The sequence below is a fragment of the Mauremys reevesii genome, linkage group 23 (assembly GCF_016161935.1).
Source record: "Mauremys reevesii isolate NIE-2019 linkage group 23, ASM1616193v1, whole genome shotgun sequence".
Classification (NCBI taxonomy): Eukaryota; Metazoa; Chordata; order Testudines; family Geoemydidae; genus Mauremys; species Mauremys reevesii.
Genome location: NC_052645.1, coordinates 3,310,566 through 3,327,503, shown reverse-complemented (window position 1 = coordinate 3,327,503; position 16,938 = coordinate 3,310,566). Strand labels below are relative to the sequence as shown.

At 53.5% G+C, this 16,938-nt stretch overlaps 2 non-coding genes across 2 annotated transcripts; both read right to left on the bottom strand.

Annotated features, from left to right (window-relative positions):
- Window positions 1–258: 258 nt before the first annotated feature.
- On the bottom strand, window positions 259–332 carry TRNAT-UGU. Its single transcript has one exon. It is a non-coding gene; the product is annotated as a tRNA-Thr (tRNA).
- Window positions 333–12,069: 11,737 nt separating this feature from the next.
- On the bottom strand, window positions 12,070–12,141 carry TRNAQ-CUG. The gene has a single exon. It is a non-coding gene; the product is annotated as a tRNA-Gln (tRNA).
- Between the last annotated feature and the right edge of the window lie 4,797 nt (window positions 12,142–16,938).

The following is a 16,938-nucleotide window of genomic DNA, read 5'->3' as shown; positions in this document are numbered from 1 at the left end:
CCTGTCCTGCTGGATCCCCAAATGAAGATGCTCTTCAGCCTAAACCCATGACCTCTCTTTTCCCAGTGCCCCTTAATCCCAACCCACAACCCATGTTATGCTCACTGCTCCTCACTCCCAACCAGAGCCTGCTCCTCTTCACCCTTTTCCTCAATCCCAATTTAAACAGCCACACTGGGCTGGACCAAAGGCCCACCTAGCTCTGTGTTTTGTCCTCTGTCAGTAGCCAATACCAGGTGCCCCAAAAGGTACTCAACAAGGCACCACTGGGAGTTGAACCCAGGATTTCCTGTTTACAAGACAGGTGCTTTAGCCAGCTAAGCCATGGTGCCTGCCTGTGGCTAAAACACAGTGTCTGCCCACACCTGACTCCCTGCCATCCCCACTGGGGCCTGACAAGCTTTGCTCGTGTTTGGATTCTGCAAAGCAGAGGAGCAGGTGAGGTTTTCCTTGCAAGGTGTGTGTGTGTGTGTGTGTGTGTGTGTGTGTGTGTGTGTGTGTGTGTGTGTGTGTGTGTGAGACTCTTTGGCCAGGTCTGCACTACAAAGTTATTTCAGCAGAATTATATTGCTCAGGTGTGTGGAAAAACACACAACGCTCCCTCGGTCAGCAGCTTGTGGCTGGTGCACACACTGCAATGCCATGTCTGGTGACAAAATTGCCCTGTTTTGGTGACAAAATAAAACCACCTCGACAAGAGGCCTAGAGCTTTGTGCAGCAAACGTAAAGTGACAAATTGTCAGTGTAGACGCTGCTGGTCATTATATCACCATAACTGGCCTCCACCAGTATCCCACCATGCCTGCCGTGAACTCACCTGCCCTGCATTCCTGTTACAGAGGTTGGACCCCTCCCCTTTCATAGCTCCAGAAAGTTCTGACAGCTGAGCCACTATCTACACCGGGATTAGGTTGATAGAACTGCATTGCCAGCCTAAGTAATGTAATTACACCAACCTAATTTTGTAGTGTAGACCTGTCCAAAGCATCACACACACACCTTGGGAGCAAAACTTCACCTGCTCCTCTGCTTTAAAGAAGCCAAACACGAGCAAAACTTGTCAGGGCCCAGTGGGGATTGGCAGAGAGTCAGGTGTGGGCAGACACGATGCTTTAACTAACAGCAGGCACTGTGGCTTAGCTGGTTTAAGGTCTTGATTTGTAAACAGGAGATCCTGGGTTCAACTCCCAGTGGTCCCTTGAAAAGTGGCTTTTGGGGCACCTGGTATTGGCTGCTGTCAGAAAGCAAGATTGAGAGCAAGATGGACTCCTATGCTGCCCCTTCCTCCCGCTCAATGCTCTCCGCCTCCTCCCCACCCTCACCTGCCCTTACAGTCATTACAAAGTGGCAAGGCAGAGCCCTCCCATTTTTAAAAGCCCTGGGGTGTTGTTCCCCCCTGTTCAGGCACCTCTGGGGCCCTGCACTTCACACAGCTCTCCCTGATTTCAGCTGTTAGTGAGGGAGCCTCACTGCTAGCGCAGACTGGGCAGTTCCTTGCATGAGAGACACTGTCCCAAAGCAGGACTAATGCTTAGAGCTGGTTATCAGTGATTTCAGATCTGTTGGGCTGCAGCAAGACTCTCCATTGAGTCTTAACCAGCTCTGTTATTACACAGGGAAGAACAAAAGGGTCAAATGGGGCCTGGAACCCTTAAGAAGAATCCACCCCACCGAGTACAACACTTGTCGCTACCTGCTCTCAGCCCCACTGAGAATGTTTTGGGGTCACTCCTTGCCTGTATCAACCTAGGGGGTCTCAGATAAGCATAGTTAACAGGTGCTCCAGTGGCACAATTGGTTAGCACACAGTACTTATAGGGCAGTGCTGAGAGGAGCTGTGCTGAGGTTGTGAGTTCAAACCTCCCCTAGAGCACTGGTTTCCATTAACCACATGGCATCATACCCTCATTTGGCCCTGTAGAATTCATTTGGGAAAGGAGCCTTTGCTGACAAGGTTTGTCTCTGTTCATATTTCACCTTCAGGTGTTATGCTGAGGGATCTTTAGTATATTTTTGGGAGGTTAATAACTATCTCAACTTTATTTACTCAACTTAAAAATTGGTGTCACTTGATTTGCATCTCCCTGTGAAAATACAACTGACGTGTGGCTTTCTACAGGGGGTCATGATGTTAAAGTTGGGGAATTCAGTCTCTGTACTTCTGGGGGGGGGCTGTTGCTTCTTTACAGCTGCCTCACGGCCAGGCACACCGGGCTGTTAGCTGCACGCACTGTCCTTGCCAGGGGCCCCTGCTGAACCCTGGGCGGCTGCACTGCCATGCTGGGGTGACTCTGCAGGGGGAGAAGCTGCTGTGGAGCAATGTAGAGCAGGTGCAGGAAGGAAATGGGGTCACTATTCATATTCTGAACTGCACAATTTTCCAAATTTGGAAAAAGATTAATAGATTCTTAGACTTAAGGTCAGAAGGAACCATTATGATCATCTAGTCTGACCTCCTGCACAATGCAGGCCACAGAATCTCACCCACCCACTCCTGTAACAAACCCCTAACCTATGTCTGAGTTATTGAAGTCCTCAAATCGTGGCTTAAAGACTTCACAGTGCAGGGAATCCTCCAGCAAGTGACCCGAGCCCCACGCTGCAGAGGAAGTCGAATGTCCGAGAACAATTCTAAGGGGAAGGTGAATGCAGAGCAACGACACTGGCGATGCCCAGACCTCAAATGGGGGCAGCGTGGAAATTAATAATGGGAAGATCATTTGTGAAATTAGTCATCACTGACAAGCTTTGTCTCTGTTCCTATTTCACGCTGTGGTGTTAGAGGAATCAGGACATATTTTTACTATATTGATTAAACACTTAATTTTATTTACCCAAGCCAAAAACTTAATGTCACTTATTTTTTCTCTCTCCTAGCAAGAATGAATTGAATTTTGTGACTTTCTGGAAAGTGCAGCAAGATTAAATGTGGGGAATTCAGTCTCTGTGTTTGTGAGCTGATGTTTTCCTCTCACAGGTCAGTGCCTGCATTGAAATGCCAAGAGGGATCTAAGGGCTGGTGTACGCTGGGCACTGAACTGGCAGCGTGACGTCTCTTAGAGTGTGAAACCCACCCCCAACCCATAGAGTTAAGGTGACCTAAGCCCTGGTTAGATAGTGCTAAAGAAAAGGAAGAATTGTTCTGTTCATGTAGCTATTACAGCCAGGGATTGGAAAACCCTTCCAGTCATCTGCCTGCTCACTCCAGTGGCTGCCGGCCCCTCCGCATGGCAGGGCAGGGTGGGTCTGTGCTTCCACGCGCTGCCCCTGTCCCGAGCCCCTGCAGCCAATGGGACGCTGTGGGGGTGATGCCTGGGGGCAGCAGCACATGGAGGCCCCCCAGCCTGCCCTGCCTTGGAGCCCCAGGTAAGCGCCACACCCCTGACCCCCTTCCTGAGCCTGCACCCCCCACACCCTTCCCACACACCCCCGCCCGCCGACCCCCCATCTTCCTCCCACAGCCCACAACCCCACCCCTGCTCCTGTTCCCCCTTCCTCCTGCCCCAGCCCAGAGCCTGCACCCAGCACCCAAACTCCATCCCAGAGCCTGCAGCCCAGACCCCCTCCCCAACCCAAACTCCCTCCCAGAGCCCAACCTCTCACCCCTTCTGCACCCAAACTCCCTCCAGAGCCTGCACCCCTCCTGCACCCCAATCCCCAGCCCCAGCCCAGGGCCGGCACCCTAGACCTCCTCCCCACTCCAAACTCCCTCCCAGAGCCTTAGGCAGGTGAGGGGCAGAGGGGAGAGTTTTCCTGGGGGTGCAGTTAATCCACTTCCCAAGAGGTGGCAGCTATGTCAGTGGGAAAAGCTATATCGGTGGGTGTGCAAGCTGTGGTGTTTGCCACATTTAAGAAGTTTAATCAAACCCCATTTTTAAAACCACCTGTGGTCTGGGAATGGCAAAGGAGCTCGATGAAGCAGGGTCTATCCTGCAAAGTCCTGGAGATCACAATTCTATATTCCTGTTGTCACGGGGGTATAGCTCAGTGATAGAGTGCTTCTTGCTGCTCACAGTGGTACTTGGTCAAACTCCTGTGTTCTCTTATAACCTTTTTTCTTTTTTTTAAAAAAGGAAAACATTTTCATTTCCATTCTCCATTATGTTCAGGAGCTCCTCTATACGGGGGTGCTTGATATGAATGTAACCACTCAACATTTTTCTGTTCAAATGCATAAAAACCTAGCAAAGCTGTCCATCAGCTGAAATCAGTTCCAATCCTCTAAGTGTCCAGTTTATGTTTTCATCAATTAAACAAAGGTATCATACGAATGTACATTTGCAGATCCCTCCTCTCCAGGAGCTGTGCTGTGCAGAAGAACAAGAACCACATCCAGCTGCAGTTGAGAAGTCTGATAACGAAAGAGCCAACAAATGTTCTGAGGGCTGGAGAAAAATGCCTTCTAGTGAGCTATTGAACGAGCTCAACCTGTTTTGCTTATCAAAAGAAGATTGAAAGGTGACTTCATTGAAGTGTTGAAGGGCCTTAATGGAGAGAAAAGATTGGGTATGAAAGGGCTCTTTAATCTAGCAGAGAAAGGTATAACAAGACCCAATGGCTGGAAGGTGAAAAGAGACAAATTCATATTACAAATAAGACACAAATATTCAGCAGCCAGGATGATTCACTACAGGAACAAGCTATCAAGGAAAGTGATGGATTTGCCATCTCCTGATGTCATTTAATGAAGACTAGATGCCTTTCTGGAATGTGTTTGCCCCAAAAGTAGCTATTGTGTCATATAGGAGGCCTGTGATATGCAGGGGGTCAGATTAGATGCTCTAATGGTCTCTTCTGGCCATAAAGTCGACTAATTTCTGAAAAACTGAGTGTAGCATTGGGAGAAGTGTCTGATGTTTTCCTGTCTAGCCGGCTTGCTGCCTAGAACGAACGTTCCTTGAGTGGGGTGATCCACAGGGAGTAGCTCAATCCTCCAAAGTGCCTGGGCAGGGGCAGGACATTAGCACAGCAAGGGAGGGGTGTGGCAGTGACATCACAAAGGCCTTTTGCAGGACCTCAGACTATTGGCCAAAGGTGGTGGGGAGGTGGTGACCTCACAGAGAGATGCTGACATCAGCCAGGCAGGACAGGGGCGAGGGGCCAGGGAAACCTCCGAGACCCCTGTGGCTTTGCTTCAACAAGTCTCCTTCTCCAGGTCTCTCTTTGAGGACAGAGAGAGTATTCGGGTTCACGTACGTGAGCGCCAGGAGGAACCTCTTTCGAGTTTTCTCCTTTCCTTTTCCTGATTTTACTAGAAAACAGCCATCCCAGTTTAGAAGGTAAGAGCCTCCTTGAGGTTTGAAACCTGTTCAGTCTGATCCATCTAGTGACAATTGAATTTTAGGCATGGAAAATACAAACTTAAGGAGGCAGAATTTTATTCTGCACCTGGGATTTTGTCCTTTAGAATCACTGTGGTCATTAGAGTTTGTCCTTTTTGTTTCACCTTTTCCTCCATCCATCCATCCCTCCCTCCTTTCTCTTTGTCTCTTGCTTCTTTTGTCCTTTCACGTGTTCCCCTCCCAACACCAGGAGCAGTGTGTGTGTGCGTGCGTGTGTGTGTGTGTGTTGCGGGGGAGTGCTCGACAGCTCCCATTGTGGGAGGCCCACCCAAAAATGTGGGGCTGAAATAGTGCTGGGGCAGTGATCCCCACCGGTGGCCTGGGCCATCCTTTGGGCTCTCTGGTGAGAACCCTCAGCCTCCCGTCCTCAGTCTCTACCCTGATTGGCTGAGCAGGGGGTTATTGACAGGGAGGAGACTCAGGTCCTTGTTGTTCTCTTTTAAGACCAAGGAAATAAGTCAGAACCAGTCATATGTTTGATGAATTTTGCTGCTTCTCTGCATTAATGGTCTCTGAGCAGTTCATGATTCTCTCTAACATTGCAGTTCTCCTCAAATACTTGCTGAATAATTACTGTGCACTGTTGTTGGTCTGGAGCTCATCCGAGAGCACTTTATTCAGGTCATTCAATGTCTGAAATTCAAGATGTGATGGTTAGTTTGAAAATCAGGGCTCTTGGGTCCTATTCCCAACTCTGCCATGGGCTGGCTGTGTGACCTAAGACAAGTCAATTCTCTTTTCTCAGCCTTAGCTACTCCCTCTTTCAAGTAGGGATAATAATGATTCGCTCCTACCTACCTCAACACACTCACTGTCTCTCCCCACACACACAAAGTCTCCACACTGCAGTTGAAAGGCAGCTGGCAATCTAGTAGGATGCCCACAAAACGATGGGAGAGAGAAATCTGCATCATTGAAAGTACAGCCATGGAGACACCACACACCAGCCTTCCCTAGCTGGCAAGAATCAAACTTCCACAGAAAAACCCCTATGGCGTCATAGCCCAGCTCCCTAAGCCCTCAGCCACAACCACTTAACACATGGATCTTTCTACACTCATAACATAAGAACATAAGAACATAAGAAAGGCCGTACCGGGTCAGACCAAAGGTCCATCTAGCCCAGTATCTGTCTACCGACAGTGGCCAATGCCAGGTGCCCCTGAGGGAGTGAACCTAACAGGCAATGATCAAATGATCTCTCTCCTGCCATCCATCTCCATCCTCTGATGAACAGAGGCTAGGGACACCATTCTTACCCATCCTGGCTAATAGCCATTTATGGACTTAGCCACCATGAATTTATCCAGTCCCCTTTTAAACATTGTTATAGTCCTAGCCTTCACAACCTCCTCAGGTAAGGAGTTCCACAAGTTGACTGTGCGCTGTGTGAAGAAGAACTTCCTTTTATTTGTTTTAAACCTGCTGCCTATTAATTTCATTTGGTGACCCCTAGTTCTTGTATTATGTGAATAAGTAAATAACTTTTCCTTATCCACTTTCTCAACATCACTCATGATTTTATATACCTCTATCATGTCCCCCCTTAGTCTTCTCTTTTCCAAACTGAAGAGTCCTAGCCTCTTTAATCTTTCCTCATATGGGACCTTCTCTAAACCCCTAATCATTTTAGTTGCTCTTTTCTGAACCTTTTCTAGTGCTAGAATATCTTTTTTGAGGTGAGGAGACCACATCTGTACACAGTATTCGAGATGCGGGCGTACCATGGATTTATATAAGGGCAATAATATATTCTCAGTCTTATTCTCTATCCCCTTTTTAATGATTCCTAACATCCTGTTTGCTTTTTTGACCGCCTGAACAGAACACTCTGGTTCTGTTCTCACTGAAGGGTCATTTCCAATGGTTTGCTCAGACCAGCTTCCCCAGCACACTCACTGCTGTGCAGCTCTGTATGTGTGGCCATGGCTGAGCAGCAAGAATTCCTGCCCTTTTCCCTACTGGCTGGAGCATGGCTAGAGTGTGTCTGTGGTTAATGATGTTACTGTAGATTGTTCATTCCCTGCCTTGGCAATTCAGACAGTCCCTTTTCCCAACATATTTCCAGCACATCAGTCCCTGGCTGGTGTCTCCTGGGCAGTGGAAAACATCCCTTGTTTGGTGCTGCCAAGGGGATCGTGCAGAGCTGAGACATCCCTCGGCTTGGAACAAAGGGGAGTTGGATGGAATTTATCACACAACCCTCCCTGCTCCCCAGAGCCCCATGGGGAGAATCTAGAGAGGGGGGAGTCATTCCTCCCCTGCGCTCCCAGAAGAGCTGCTAGGGCTCCTTCCTGCCAGCTACTCACCCCTGGATACACCCTCAGCTCCTGGGAACTTTCTGCTCCAAAGGCTCCAGAGGCCTGGGGTGGGGAGGGCGTCACTGCACAGTCTGAAACACAAGGGAGGTTTCTGGAATTGAAGGAAGGAGCAGGAAATGGAGAGGAAAGAAACAGAGAGAAAACGCCTCTTCTCCCCTCCCCCTCCCAGCAAGAAATGTGACCAAGGACCAGCGTTAGGGGAAATGGTGCCCGGGGCAAAACTTGTACTTTGGCACTTCCCCATTGCCCCGGACGATCCGCCTCCCGCTGTACCGCTAGCTCCTGCACTCCCAACCCTTGTGCCTCCTTCACCCCTAACGCCTGCCCCCTCCTGTGCCCTAACCCCTCCACTGTCGCCTTTGCCCTTAACTCCCACACTCCTCCTGTGCAGGGCCGACTCCAGACCCCAGCGCTAGCGCGCGCTTGGGGCAGCATCCCGTGGGAGGGCGGCAGGCGGCTCCGGTGGACCTCCTGCAGACGTGCCTGCGGAGGGTCCCCTGGTCCCGTGGCTTTGGTGGAGCATCCGCAGGCATGCCTGTGGGAGGTCCACCGGAGCCGCGGGACCAGCGGACCCTCTGCAGCCACGTCTGCAGGAGATGCACCGGAGCCGCGGGACCGGCGACCGCCAGAGCGTCCCCCGTGGCGTGCCGCCCTACTGGGGCGGTGCAAATCCTAGAGCCGCCCCTGCTCCTGTGCCACCAGCCATTGCCCCTCTGCTGCACCCCCTTCATCCCTAACCCCTGCACCCCCTCCTGCACCCATGTGGGGACACTGACCTGTGTACATGGAGCCGCTGGCATTGCTGCCCGCTCCTCCCTGGGATGCTGCTCCTCCGGGCACCCCGAGGGGCTGCAGGGCGTGGGGAGGGGCGAGAAGTGACATCATCCGAGCTCCCTGCATCCAGGTCACTTTCCTCAGCCGGGCTGCATCAGGGGAGGGCAGAGAGCAGCAGCTTCTGATGCTCCCCTCACAGCACAGCCCAGCTGGGGAAAGTGACCAGGACGCATGGAGCACATAGTGTTGCTCCTCGCTCCCCCCACCCTCTGTGGGGCCACGGAGGAGCACTGGGGCAGGGAGAGCAGTGAGCACCTTTGCACTGCCACACGGTGCCCTTTGACCCCCTGGAGCCCTGGGCGGCTGCCGGGGGCCCCACCCCTAAGGCCGGCCAGGCTCCCCAGCACGAACAGCAGAGACACAGGGAGACTGGCCACCCACTCAGCCTCCCCAAACCTTGCGTCGCCCAGGGGGCAGTGGGGCCCATGACTAGGGGCCCTGGCCAAACTGGGCCCCCTGGAAAACTCTCCCCCATGTCGGCCCCAGGGCTGGAGGAGCTCCCACTCCCTGCTACGGCCCGGGGGCTGCAGCAGGGGCACAGAGCATCTCTGGTCTCGGGGCCACAGCGGGGCAGGGGTAAAGGAGTGACAGGGTGGGGCCAGTGGGGGAAGGGGTGGAACAGAGGTGACAGTGGATGGGGCCGTGGGTGGAAGGTGTGGAAGGGGGCAGAGCCACAGACAGTAACGGGGGGTCATGGTTCCAGTGCTGGGGCCCCGCACTTGTTCTCCCTTCCCTGGGCTTTGGCATCACTAGCCCCTGCTTAGCGAGTAGGGTTCAGTGGTCCCCAAAATGTGGGGCATGACTCCTAGGGGGACACAGAGGAACATTCATGGGGGCACCTCAGGGCCTGAGCCAGCCCCATGGAGGAGCAGCGCTCAGCCCCACTCTGTCCCAGCTCTTCCCAACCCCACCCTCAGCCTGGGCCTCTGGCTCCCAGCTCGGCCTCGACCCCCTTACCCCTGTCTGCACCTCTCTCCCCAGCAAGCAACAGCCCCACTCCCAGCCCCAGCCTCGACTCACTTACCACTTACCCGTTTCTCAACCGTGGTTTCTGAAGGTATGATGCTGCCCCGCAGAGGAACGTGCTGCGCCGCTTCACCCCTGCCCCCCCCCCGCACAAAGCGGCTGGTCGGGGCGGGGGCCGGGGGGGAAGCTCCTGCCGCCGAAATGCCCCACCCCCGGCACAGGGCAGGTCTGTGCGGGGCGGGTCCGGGCCGGGTCTGGCTCTGTCCGGGGACTCGATCCCTGTGTCCACCCCGCGGGAATGTTCCCGGCGCCCCGTGTTCGCTGGGGCTGTAACCCCCCCCCCCTGCCTCTGGGTGGGAGCGGGTCTGGGTGGGTCCGCCGGCCCAGGCACCGCCGCGTGTCACCCCGACTCCCGCTGCCCCCGGCCCCGCCCCCCCCCGGGTGAGCCCGGCTGTAAACACCCGCAGACAGACTTGGCCTTCCCGCAAAGCCCTGCCCTGGCCCCCGCATTCCCTGCCCCGGCGCCCCCATACCCCCAAAGCTCTGTCCCTGCCCCCGCCTGGTCACTGCCCACCCCCGTGCGGGGGCACCAGCACTGTGCCGGGTCGTGATGGGAAATTGTCCAAGCTGGCCCAGGAGAGACGTGTGTGTCCCTGCTGCCCCCTGCTGGTGGGGCTGAGCCCTGCTCTGTGTGTGTGGTGGCTTTGCAGGATTTTGTATCCTGCAGCAAGTGACACACACACACATTGACGCACAAAGGGACTCACACAATCCCAAGAACACTCACACACAACACACCCAGAGGGGCATGCTAGCCCAACCCCCACAGAGAGAAACAATCACACCCCACAGCCGCACTCTCAATCACACACACACACACCAGAATATTCGCAATCGTGCGCAGAGACACAACTGCACACAGTTCACGCCCACTGCTCCCAACACAAGGACCTCCTGCCCCACACAGCCTGTGCCGAGGCCTGTGGAACTCACTGCCACTGGACAGCTACCAATGAGAATGATCCCCTCCTGCTGGATCATCTGCTTGGCCCCCCAATCCCTCTCGGGACGTGTGTGGCGTGGCTGGGGATTGTGCAATGTCCCAGCACCAGGCAATGCAGAACAGACACCACACGCCCTGCTCAGCCTCACCTGAGCTGCTCTCCAGGTGCATTGGAGCCCAGCACCCCACACCATGGCACTCCTGCCCCACAGGGAGTGAGCTGCAGCCCCTGCCACACTTCACAGAGGGGAGAAGGGTCAGGCCAGCCCTTGTAAGATGGGGAAATCACCATCGGGGTCGACGGTATGGGGGCTGTGACATACAGAGAAACGGTTGTCGCGCCGGCAGAGGGCAGCAGAGCATGCACACACACACAATTGCAAACATACATGAACACATGCATGAATCCAGCCACATACACACAATTGCTAATATACACAAACACCCGCACAAATCCAGCCAACATCAACACAAGCCTGGGAGCCAGGGGAGCAGAGCAGGTTGGGGCCAGGTCACTCCACGTGACCTAATGGATAAGGCATCTGACTTCAGATCAGACAATTGAGGGTTCGAGTCCCTTCGTGGTTGTGCTTGTCCAGTTTTACCATTGTGCTGAACGTCCTGCTCCCTTCAGGGCTGGAACCTCTTCTTGGCTGCTCAGGCCAATGCTCCGGCTGCAGCTAGAGCCCCGGGAAGGAGTTGGGGGTTGGGCGTCACAAAGGCTGGGGCATGAGCCCCAGGTGCTTCCAGTCTCACCTTTGCCCTTCCTGACTTGCCAGAGAAAATGGGCGGCTGCCCGGGCTAGAGTGTGGAGCAGTTTCCCTCTTCCAAGTGTGCACCTGTCCCTGTGCTGGAGGGTACTTGCTACATAGCCCCTTGGGAGCCTGGGTGTTTCTCTGCTTCTCGCCAGCTGGGGAAAAGCCTCTTGGGGTAAAATCTCCTGCCCCACTGCCAAAGTGAGCATCTTGAGTGGGAACGGTAAGAGGCCCCACCAGGGGGGCTGGCCCTGCTTTCCTACCATCTTCTGATGTTGGCCACAGAGCATCAGCAGCCGCCCCGCATGCTGGTCTGTGGGTGGCCTTCAGTGGGTGTTTGGCACGGCAGGGAGCAGGCTGGCTGGATGTTTTTGTGCCTGTCTGCAGGCCACACATAGGCATGGTCCTGCCCTCCTCTGGCCCTGACCTCAGTTGCTCTGTGGCTTTTAAGCCTTCCCTTGGAGCTGTCAGCACCAGCCGCCTCTGCTCCAGGTGCCCAGAGGAGGAGAGGTGCTGGGCTCCAGCCGGGGAAGCCTGGCCCTGGCCCTGCTTCCTTTAAATGCCATGTGGGCAAGAGGAAGAGTGTGGCAGCTGCAGGGACCAAAGATGTGGACATCAGGTGAAGCAGTGAGAAACCCACCATCAGGTCAACCCGCAGGAATCTCTAGCCAGGCTGTTAAGTTCTAGGACCCCACCCTCTAGCGGCCCAGCTGGACCAAAAACCCATCTCCAGTGGGCACCAGTGACCCAGAAGGAGGAGAAAAGAAAACCACTCTAGTTCAGCCAGGGAGAGGGTAACAAAGCACATTGAGCTACAAGGCTTTGCAGCAAAGCGACATACCTGCCAAAGGTCCCACTGAGATTTGAACTCAGATTCCAGGATTCAGAGTCCTGAGTACTGCCCATTACACCATGGGACCTGCTGCTGTTTTGTTTTCTAGACCCCTGTGACTCTTGGCTGCTTTGCACTCTGCACTTATTGCTTCCCACCATCAGTTTCCTCTCGCGGGACTCTCTCTCCTCCTCCAGTGACTGTGGTCCTGCACTACCGGATCCGTGGGTCCTGCCCTGTGTCCCTGCATCCCCCTGCTTTGTCTCCGTTCCCTGCAGGCCGCAAAAATGTCCGGGGAGGCCGCCCCTCCCTTCACTCGGTGCTCCCACTCATATCGGCCAGCTGCAGCCTCATCTCCTGGAACTCGGGCAGCTGTCGCTTGATCCGGTCGTACAGTCACACGCTGACTGGCTCCCCTGCCCGGATGCTCTTGTGGAAATCCCACAGGCGACACTGCAGGACTTGGCACCACTGGTTGCTTTAATGTTGTGGTGTTTCCCCAGCCACCGGAACAAAGCCGCCAACTCCTCCCTGACTGACTCCCACCAATCCCCCTGGTTACCATAGAACCCTCTGATGCTTTCCCGTTCTGCCAACACCGCCAGGCCTTTCCCCCCTGCTCCTTTATCTTGCAAGCTCTGGATGTTCAGCTTCAATATCCTCTGCCCTGGGTCAGGGACAGGGGCGGCTCCAGGCACCAGCGCAGCAAGGTCAGTGGGTGAGGTGAGTTAATTAACTCTTTCTGGCCCTGTCACCTTTCAATGAAATATTATATTACACTCATAACGTCACAGGAGGTCAGGAATGGGATGGCAAGGGCTGCGGGTCAGGAGTGAGGAACACCAGCAGAGCTGGAGGGAGCCCAGAGGGCTGTGGATCAGGAGTGAGGGGCACTGTCAGAACTGGAGGGAGAGCAGGGGGCTGCGGGTTGGGAGTGAGGGGCACCAGCAGAACTGTGAGTCTGGAGGTCAGGACTGGGATAGCAGGGGCTGCGCGTCAGGAGTGAGGGGCACCAGCTGAGTTGTGAATCTAGAGGTCAGCACTGGATAGCAGGGGCTGCGGGTCGGGAGTGAGGAGCACCAGCAGAACTGTGAGTCTGGAGTTCAGGACTGGGATGGCAGGGGCTGCGGGTTGGGAGTGAGGGGCACCGGTAGAGCTGGGGGGAACCCAGGGGGCTGCGGGTCGGGAGTGAGGGGCACCGTCAGAGCTGTGAATCTGGAGGTCAGGTATGGGATAGCAGGGGCTGCGGGTTGGGAGTGAGGGGCACCAGCAGAGCTGTGAGTCTGGAGGTCAGGACTGGGATGGCAGGGGCTGCGGGTCGGGAGTGAGGGGCACCGTCAGAGCTGGAGGGAGCGCAGGGGGCTGCGGGTCGGAAGTGAGGGGCACCGTCAGAGCTGGAGGGAGCGCAGGGGGCTGCGGGTCGGGAGTGAGGGGCACCAGCAGAACTGTGAGTCTGGAGGTCAGGACTGGGATGGCAGGGGCTGCGGGTTGGGAGTGAGGGGCACCGGTAGAGCTGGGGGGAACCCAGGGGACTGCGGGTCAGGAGTGAGGGGCACCAGCTGAGCTGTGAATCTAGAGGTCAGCACTGGATAGCAGGGGCTGCGGGTCGGGAGTGAGGGGCACCAGCAGAGCTGTGAGTCTGGAGTTCAGGACTGGGATGGCAGGGGCTGCGGGTTGGGAGTGAGGGGCACCGGTAGAGCTGGGGGTAACCCAGGGGGCTGCGGGTCGGGAGTGAGGGGCACCAGCAGAGCTGTGAATCTGGAGGTCAGGACTGGGATAGCAGGGGCTGCGGGTCGGGAGTGAGGGGTGTCACAGAGTCCCTGGGCGATGCTCTGGAACTGCTCCCCACAAAGCCAGGCAGGACTCTGGGGAGCCTCCTCTCCCTTGGTCTTCAGGGCAAGAAGTTCACACGGCTTCACCTCCTGGGTCTCTCCTTGGAGCATTCATCTGGGGAAGCCAGAGGGTCCTGCCCCCCGACTTTGCAGTCAGACGTGACTCTCAGCCAGCCAGTAACACAGAGGTTTATTTAGATGACAGGAACACAGTCCAAAACAGGTCTTGCCGGTACAGACAACAGGACCCCCTTTAGTTAGGTCCATCTGGGGCCCCAGGGAGGCCACAGCACCATTGGGAGGCCCGAGCCCCATGGGGGCTCCCCTCCATTTCCCAGCCAGCTTCCAAAACTGCCAACCCCCCTCCAGCCCCTCCTCTCTGGGCTTTGTCTCCTTCCCAGGCCAGGAGGTCACCTGATCTCTTTGTTCTCCCCCACCTTTAGCATCCCCTTGCAGGGGGGAAGGGCCTGGCCATTAGTTACCATGGAGACTTCATCACATGACCCACTCTAGACGAAGTGAGGCAGAGTTTGGAACAGCCCGACTGAGCCCGGCAGTTTTCTCAAAGTATCTGCTGTCGTAAACCGCATGTCGTGTGGACGTGCGAACCCCAAAGGTATCAAACATGAAAGAAACATAAGGCCAGTTATGGGGAAGTTTCCATGGCCAGGCCTGAGGGTTAAGCAGCTGGGCTCTAACAGTAAAATAACTGGTGGCAAAAATCAATCGTCCTGCATCCATCACCATTTTAAATTCTGACCTCTCCTGCCCGATGTGTCTTTGTTTAGCAACCAAGCGAACTGGGGAACTCTGTGGCTGTTACCCTCTAACTCAGTAGAAGGTTACACATCTTGACTCAAGCAATTTTCCTCTTGAAAAAAATTATTTTAAAGTTTATCAAAATAAATTCCATTTGAAATAGAAATAATTACAGTCTACACTGGGGCTCTATTTTCATACATGCTATTTCTCTCCCATGTTCCCCCACTCTAATTCCTTTGGAGTGAGGTTTTACTTTCAAGATTAGCCACCATTGCCGATATAGTAGGAGGGGCAGGGAGAGAACTAGAAGAAAACCTGAATTATATTGTAACACTGAAAGTTATCACATAATCAGCCTCTTACTTTACACTAATTAACTTCATGTTTCATTTCATTGTCGCTGGTAACAATTTATTCAAAGACTATAAAATATAAACCTATAGGGCAGTTTTCTCTTAATTCCCATTTCCACCCAGTGAGCTTTGTGTGAAATCACATTCTGCAATAACCTAGGAGCCTTCCATTTCTGTGAGTTCATTTCGCCCTGGGTCTTCTCCCATAAGTGTAGGTGGAAGGGCTCTCATGCTAGTGGGTAGGTTGCATCATGAGAAAACCACCTGTGCTCTATTTCCACACTTTCTAATCTTTCAAAGTAGCAGGAGGTGGAGAAGTGATACAAATGCTTAAGACTTAATAGCAAAACTAAGGACCAAACCATGGAGTCAGGACTCAGCATTCATGTATCCTGTGGTCTGAACTTGGAATCGGATACATTCCCTCATTGGCTACCATCATTTGCCCAGCATGGAACTGCTTCTTGTCCAGCAAGTCAGCCAGATTGGGACCCATAGGCATGGAATGGCTCTGAAGGAATCAGCTGTTTCTCTCTGTGCTTCATGAAACTTTGGATCCAAATGGTAAAAGACAGTTGTTCCCAATTTAATCATGGCATCCCGGAGTGTGACCAATGCCACTTAACTAGGGAGCAGTGTTCTAAAAATAGTTTACCTGGGCCACAGGTCACCATAGCTTCCATCTCTGGGGTGAAAATCAAAATCTGCAGTTTCTCCCTGAGTTCTTGTTGAATCTTTGACCTTTCTTGGAGTAATTTTACACGTCTCTGGTGTAGAATTCTTCACCAACCACACAACGTATTAATAGTGATAGTGAGGTACAACTCCCCCAACTATGCCCTTTCATTTCTTTAATCTGGTGGCACAGATTTAAATTAGGGACTAAATTCAGGTGCGGCTTAGAATCCCTGTAAAACACCAAATGTCAGGTATCTATGGAAAATAGGTCTCTTTCTGCAGCTATGTCACATTCAACAGGGATTTCATTTTCTACATATTTGCAGCATCTCCCAGGGGTGAGCTGAACAGAAAGATCACTTCCATTTTCCCCATCCCCACCTAGACAGGAATTGCATTTCCCAAATAATAGGCAACACGCACCTGATTAGGAAGGCGATATCTTCAGGAGAAACCTCCTGCAGGGCCCAGGCCACAACGGCTTTGGGGGCCAAATGCAGGGGTATCTTGCTTAGTTCCAAGCCATTTGCTAGGGACTCCTCTTCCCAGCCCTTTAGAAAAAATATTGACCTAACCAAGTGAACAACAGGGGGATTGGGATGCTGATGGGGAATAAAGAACAGGGAGCTGCAAAAGGCAGAAGCAGGCAACTCATATAGGGGAGCTGAGAGACCACGGTGAACATGGTGCAAAGGTCACTCTGTAGGAATTCGCAATTGTGATTTTTTAAAAAACAATCTTTGTCCAGCCGGAATCAAGGCATTTCTTACAATTCTCTCATATGTGGATTTTCTTATGTCTAACAAGGTTTGAGCTCCGATTGAAACTTTTCCCACACTCAGAGCACGTGTAGGACGTCTCTCCACTGTGGATTCTCTGATGAGAGACGAGGGCTGAGATATAACTGAAGCGTTCCCCACACTCAGAGCATGTGTAGGGCACCTCCCCGGTGTGGATTCTCTGATGTGTGATCAGGGCAGAGCTCTGCTTAAAACTCTTCCCACACTCAGAGCATATGTAGGACTTCTCTCCCCTGTGGATTCTCTGATGTGTGAGAAGGTCTGAGCTCCCATTGAAGCTTTTCCCACACTCATGCCATGTGTAGCGTGTCTCTTCCAAGTTGATGCTCTCACGTGTAATAAGGTCTGAGAGGCTACTGAAGTTTTCCTCTGGCCTGTGCTTAGTCTCACAGGTTTTTGTTCTTTCTGGGAGCGCACAACACCTGGAAACATTCCCTTTGGATCTTCCTGATAACGTCCC